This window comes from Triticum dicoccoides, chromosome 5B, assembly GCF_002162155.2.
Source record: "Triticum dicoccoides isolate Atlit2015 ecotype Zavitan chromosome 5B, WEW_v2.0, whole genome shotgun sequence".
Taxonomy (NCBI): Eukaryota; Viridiplantae; Streptophyta; class Magnoliopsida; order Poales; family Poaceae; genus Triticum; species Triticum dicoccoides.
This window is the reverse complement of record NC_041389.1, coordinates 521,554,672-521,561,615: the sequence shown is the minus strand read 5'-3', so window position 1 is coordinate 521,561,615 and position 6,944 is coordinate 521,554,672. Positions and strand designations below refer to the sequence as shown.

General features: G+C 40.1%; 1 pseudogene; it reads left to right on the top strand.

Annotated features, from left to right (window-relative positions):
• The first annotated feature begins 6,104 nt into the window (after window positions 1–6,104).
• LOC119309925 overlaps window positions 6,105–6,944 on the top strand; it is a 13,298-nt pseudogene continuing 12,458 nt past the window's right edge.

The following is a 6,944-nucleotide window of genomic DNA, read 5'->3' as shown; positions in this document are numbered from 1 at the left end:
TAGAAGGCTCAGTTTCTATATAGTACCCCTTTGTACTCAATTAAACACTAATTAGAATGATCTCACCTACTCCCTCCGTTCTGAATTACTTGTCTTGGATTTGTCTAGATACGGATGTATCTAGACTCATTTTAGTGCTAGATACATCCGTATCTAGACAAATCTAAGACAAGTAATTCAGAACGGAGGGAGTACGTACTTCTGCGCTCTTTCCATGATGTGCTCTGTGAAGTGTAACGGAGTCCTTCTACATGTGAATAAACTTGATGAATCAGGCTGCCTTCATTTTTTTGGTATGGTTTAGGTGATCCACTCAAATTTTCATCTAAGCACAATAAAATTGAGCCATGCATAACCCATTTTCCAATGCCTATAGCAATTGTACAGAAAATAGCTCCGTCTGAACCAACAAAAGCATCAACTATCAACGGTGCACGGGAAATCACCTTTTTTCCTTGCAACATGGATGGTGCTTCTCCTATGTATTTTCACATATATTTATATTTTTTAGTACAAATCAAATGACAAAGCATGTGCCATGAACGGGCTGCATAGTTCAGGCTCTTTGTTAGCTGTTCGGAAGGAAACTTCCGAACGACATTCGAGAAGTATTGATAATTTTCTGAGGCAGCGGTCTAATTTATGTGCCATGGATGAACCAAGTTTCAGAAATAGCTTCTCAGGTAGATCTGACAATGTAAATCAATTCTGAGGCAGCGGTCTAATTTATGTGCCATGGATGAACCAAATTTCAGAAATAGCTTCTCAAGTATACCTGACAATGTGAATCAAAATTCAAAGGTAGTACATGAACTAATGGAACAGAGCGGGTGACAGGATATACCTCTCTGTCCAGCCAGGTGCCTTGAGGATCGTCTTTCCCTGTTGACGGCTCTGAAGGTGGCGCTGACAGGGGCACATCATCGCAAGTACTGTTCAAATCCGCCTCCATTGTCAGCGCTCTGTCCCCAGCGTCGCCCATACTGGAATCGGACGGGGCGCAGATCAGAGCTTCAATGGCTTCGTTGGAGGGCACACAGTTGCCGCCGGATAGATCCATCAGCAGAAACCTACAAAAGACCAGGGGAGCGCAATAGTAGGGTGTCCTGCAGGCCAGCGCCGCTGTATACTGTGATGGAGAGGGAAAAGGCACGTGAAGGGAAGATACCTGTCGACCGGATCCGACAGGAACTCGAAGCCATTGCTTTCCGCCTCCGCCATCGCCATGACCGTGAGCTCGGGAGCTTGTGCGGCGGCTCAAAGGATATGTTTTGTGTTATTTTTTCGCTGCAAGCGGTGAGTTAAGGCCGAGGTCCCACTGGTGGGCCAGGGGAAGCTGGGGTTAGATTCCGTCACGACCATATGAGACGACGTTTTAGAAGTACCGTGTTGATATGGGTTATGTACCAATGGAACAAACAGAAGTTACCGTCGGAGTTGCCGGTCGTAAGACGGGGCTGTCTCCGTATCTCACTGTTCGCTCGTACGGTGATACAGTGAGCATTACCGCTCGAGCCAACTGTCGTATACGCGTGTCCGTGCCCTATTCGCTAGCGCTACCAGGAGCAGGTGAGCCCGTGTGCTCTATCGCCACACAGCATTTGGATCACTACTTTAGTGATCTAAACGCTCTTATATTTCTTTACGAGAGTACCAACTATTGTACGCTGCTGATGGATTACTTAGACCCCCGTACAAAACAAAGGGTTGAATTGTACTATATGTTCTCTAATCCATTGGGCCGAAAATGAACAACTAGATCTGATTGCTAGATTTTAATTTGATTTTGGACATTGTCGTTCCTAGCTATATATAGTAAGTTTACTTTCTTTGTTCTTGCCACTAACTAAATCTTTGTGTTTCTTTTTCCTTTTGCTCAAGGCCCTATGCTACTATCGTTTGAGTGAGAGTAGTGCCAGCGTTTCACAAGGTAATTTCACCACTTCTGAAAATTACGTGTCTACTATTGGTGTTAAGATCTTGCTCCAAATTCCCATGATCTAATTAGTGTTCTATGCAGAACAACACTTTTGGGTTTTGGGTAATCTCTCAATAGTTTTGAAATGGTAATCTTGCCTGACAATTGAATTTTTGAGGTTGTACTTGCTAATTATTGACCGGTTGCAACTAACTACAATGCATATATGCCGCTTAACACAGAATATCAAAGTTGTTGACGCAACAAAAGCAATTGGTGCCACATCCAGTTCGTCGGATGATGTAAATATAGTGGTTGACATGCTTAGTTGTTCCACGTTTGTTACATATTAATAGTGTGGTTCTTCTAACTGTAAAATTTGGCAATTAGAAGAAACCTTTATGGTGGTTTGCTTTATTAGCTGTATCAAATATTCAACTCCTTAGTATAAATCAGATGGGGACTTTGAACATAATCAGTTTAAATAATGACATACTTTTGTATTGTTATTTTCTTCCTTTATCTCCTTGTATGACTGATCATGTTTTGCTTAATTGAACACCATATATGTATATAAAGTTTCCAACTTTATTCATGTTCTTGTGTTCTGGTTATACTTCCCAGGCTTTGGAGTTTTCTCTGATAGCAAGATGGTTTTTGGAAAATATTTACCAGGAACTTCAGCTAGGCATGAAACACGTGAAAAGTGGAAATAAGATGTGCGAACAATCATCTGTGTTTTGGTAACCATGCTGATGAGGGGGGGAGCTGCCATTGAGGCATGTTTGGCCGATCGTGGTCCATTAGGGTTTAACTACATAGGAACATGTTATCTTACAATTAGTGTGCTTTTCTACAATTAGTGTCTTTTGCCTTGACAATTGAATATATATGGACATGTTATCTTACAATTAGTGTGCTTTTTCTACACCTTTGTGTAAAGGGTGGAGCCTACACAATGCCTAATGAGCCATGCTTTTTCCCTCCCAGTAAAATGCTCTATTTTCAAGTGGCGTCATACAGCGAAGGAGGGGGTCTGGATCAAGAGCTGTAATGTTGCTTGTGACGGCATGTCTAGCACTTACGCGACCCCTGGATTCTGGCTTCTTGCAAGTAAGCTCCTTTTGCTGGACTCTGGCTTCTTCTTGCAACCAAGGCCTATTAGAAGTTCTTTTAAAATATCCTATACTTTGAAGTAGTTGTGCTCATCACATAGCTTGGTTTAATTCGTTGTGATACCACTACTATTTTTCCGCAAGTTACCAGTTGCAGCTATTTGTTCTTACATGCTATAAATAATAATGCTACAGCATTTTGTCTGCTATGTTTTTTAAATAGAATTCTGATATGGTGCAATGATGATTGACCATTACTGATATAGGTACGCTCTTGAGCAATCGAGCAAGCTACTTAGCTTTTGATATATTCCTTTTTGCCAAACTTGATGTGTCGAGCTTTGAGCTACAAATTTGATGGTAAGTCTAAACTGCTTTATATAAACATCATCATTTGTGATTTGCTTCTCTCTGATATTTTGTCATGCTCAAGTCTATTCAGATTGCCCTCAAAGGCTTTATTTTCTTCTTTTTTGTAGGGATGTGTGAGGATGGATAATAAATATGATGCATTTCTTGTTTTTTTTGTAGGAATGTGCTTGGCCATGGAAGAGGGGGTGGCACTATCTTTCCTCCTTCAGATCAGGTCAGTTAATTCCTTCTCTTGGCTGTGTGTTTTATTTGAGACATGAACATGCTCTACAATCGGTGCTTTGTGCAGTACGCATCCTCTCACATGCGGAAAGTAATATGCATTTAGTCTTTTCCTTAAGTGATCTGCACACAACTCATCAACTTGGCTTGACAAACCCAAGTCGGCTACTCCTCTCTTAGGAAGATTACTGAATTAGTAGGTTAATTTCTAGATAGATACACATGAGGAATCTATTCCCTGCTTGCTATGTTGGCCTTACATGTAGTTTTGGAATGAATTGTTTCCTTATCAACAATATTAAGTATCGGTTAAGCCTTCTACTCAAATATTTTTTTGAAGTGTAGGGTGTTCCTCCTGCTGTGATTGAGTCTGGTGTTTTTCCTCGCTTGTGGAGCTTCCCTTGTAAGAGCATTTTTCATGTTTACTTTTTCCATCAGTTAGCATGCCACATGGTTGATGTGTTAACTCCTGTTATTTGATTTATTTAGGTACCCGTCGACTTCTGTTCTCATTGCAGCTCTGCGCATGGTGGGTAACATTGCCACTGGTGATGATTTGCAGACTCAGGTAGGCTAATTTGAGTGATGTTCACTTTTTATATATGACTTGTTGTTACTTAAACGATTAAAGTTGTAATTCCTGGTTGTTTCCATGTGTAGTTAGTAGTACCTTGGGTATTTAACCATGTGTGCACGATTTCTATAATTGTTAAAATAACTTGCAGCTTGTAAGATGCGTTTTATTGTATAGCAGCTCATTTATTTAACTTTGTTGGTCCCTCTCTTTTCGTAATTTCTGTTACATGAGGTGTTGCAAAATTTTGAGGAGTTGTTTGACGATTCCTTTTTCTGTTGTGTATAATCAATTCAAACTGCCAATTTGGATTGTCATCTGGCTTCTGTTACTTAAATTTTATTTAGTTCTGGTGTTCCCACTATGTTGTCATTGTTCTCAGGCTTAGTTATTTGATGCACTTAACTATTTATTTCTTTTAGTATTTATCTTTTCTCCTGTTCAATTCTTAGTTATTTGATGCTTTAGTGCAGAACTCATTGTGCTCTATATATCTCACATTTTGTTTGTATCAGGTTCGTGTGAGGCGGGTCCCTGTGAAGTATATCGAGAAGGCAGATGGATTACGCCACTTGTTAGTATCTTAATGATTATGTCTCCGTAGTTGGCTCTTCTTATGTGTTCTCGCTTTTGTATCGAACTTCGTGTTGAATGGTCGTCTTTTATGGTCGGATGAACGCACCGAATTTGATCCTGTATATAATCTGATATTGATCTTGAGATCCACTGTGTTTTACTTCTGTTGCAATTGAATGTTTCTTTACTTCATTATCATCATGCACAAGTACAAATGCTATACTTGGTTCCTACTGGCTTGTTGTTACATGCTTCGGCAAAACGTTGAGACTGACACCCTTGCGCCAAGGCGCGATCTTGATCTAGTAATATGTGATCCAGTGACTTGGCTCTGATAAAATTGTGGAATCGGGAGTGTCCACAATCCTACTAGTTACTAATGTTCAGAGCTAATTGTTGGAAGTGACCAGTAATAAAGCTAAGAAAATACTAGCATCTAATAAATTTCTAATGTTCAAAGTCCATTTTCCGCTACTATGTTTCAAAAGTTCTCGCAATTAGGACCGCCTAGTAGTTGCCTCCCTGACTATGATTAATCATGTAGCGCTACAATTTCGTTTGGCTCGAACATTAGTAACTCACATGCATGCCATGAAAAAAAAATAGAAATTGAGAGATAAATATGAAGACACCCTCTAATATGTGCTTTGTGTCTGTCCAAAAAATAATATATGTCTGGTTCCAACATTAGTAATTCATGTTTTGGGTTGGCTTGATAATTTTGATGTTGTGATTTTGATGGCACTTTTTGTTACAACAGTGGTAATTCACATGTCATGGATCTTTTAGAAACTAGGGAAAAACTAATTCATCGTTCCATACAAGGCACCATATATTTTGGACGAAAGGGACGCACAACAACCCAAAAGCAAGATGCATCATTGAACATATAAATGAAATATGAAGAGACCTTCCAATATAATATATGCTTTGTCTAGTGTCAAAAAGTAATACTCCCTCCGATCCGTATTAATTGATGTTGCTTTAGTATAATTTTGTACTAACGTTGTACTAACGTTGTACTATAGCTGCGTGAATTAATATGAATCGGACGGACTGACCAGAAATTTAACATGACATTTTATTTGCAAGATTATTGCCCTTTGATACAAATATTGAAACCCATTCATTCAACCCTGTTCTTATTTTTCAGGTTGTTGTTTCTTTAGCATATATAAAAGTTAAACAAGAACATACATAGGAATTGAAACTTTCAACCTACCGGCCATTTAAAAAGTGATAAAATCAAAGTTTTTTCAAGATGTTTTCTGTTCTCCTTCAGCACAACAGACACTTAATTTGGTGAAACCAATTTCAGAGAATTAATATGGCCTCGATGATACTGCTCGGCGCCGTTATAATCCTGTTGAACCTCGCATCTATGCCATTGGCGCAACCTAACCACAGATACAGAACACATTGCGGTGACATTGAGATTCCCTACCCATTTGGCATTGGTATTGGCTGTGCCATCGAACAAAGGTTTGAGGTCAACTGCAGCAGGACTGTTGATGGAATTGAGAGGCCATTCATTCATGAACAGGAGGTTCTAAACATTTCAGCATCCCGCGGTCAATCCAGAGTTTTAATGACTATCCCATCATATTGCTACAATTCTAGTACAGGAAAAATGGATTTGCTCCCTTGGGATTTTTACTTATCATGGCCATATCGGTTCTCGGACGTGCAGAACAAGTTCATAAGCATTGGTTGCAACTCAATGGGATACATTTACGCAGGCAAATCGAGGTATGTATCAGGGTGTGTATCGGTGTGTTGGAGCCTGGACGAACTGGCAAATGGCTTGTGTGTCGGCATAGGCTTCTGCCAAAACACCATTACCAAGGCATTAACAAGCTACCATGTCGTATTCTATGATGTCGGCTACCTCAACAGTACGACTAGTTGGCACTTCAACCCATGCGCCTACTCCATGGTGGTGGAAGCGGAGAATTTTGTTTTCAACTCTGAGTATATAACCACGACAAGGTTCAATGATACCTACAAAGGGCGGCAACCGGTGGTGCTTGACTGGGCAATTGGAAATGTAACGTGTGAGGTGGCGAGCAGAAACATGTCTTCCTATGCATGTCGGACCGGAAACAATGTGTGCGTGAATTCACCCAATGGCTTAAGCTCTAGCAGATACCAAGGGAATCCTTACATC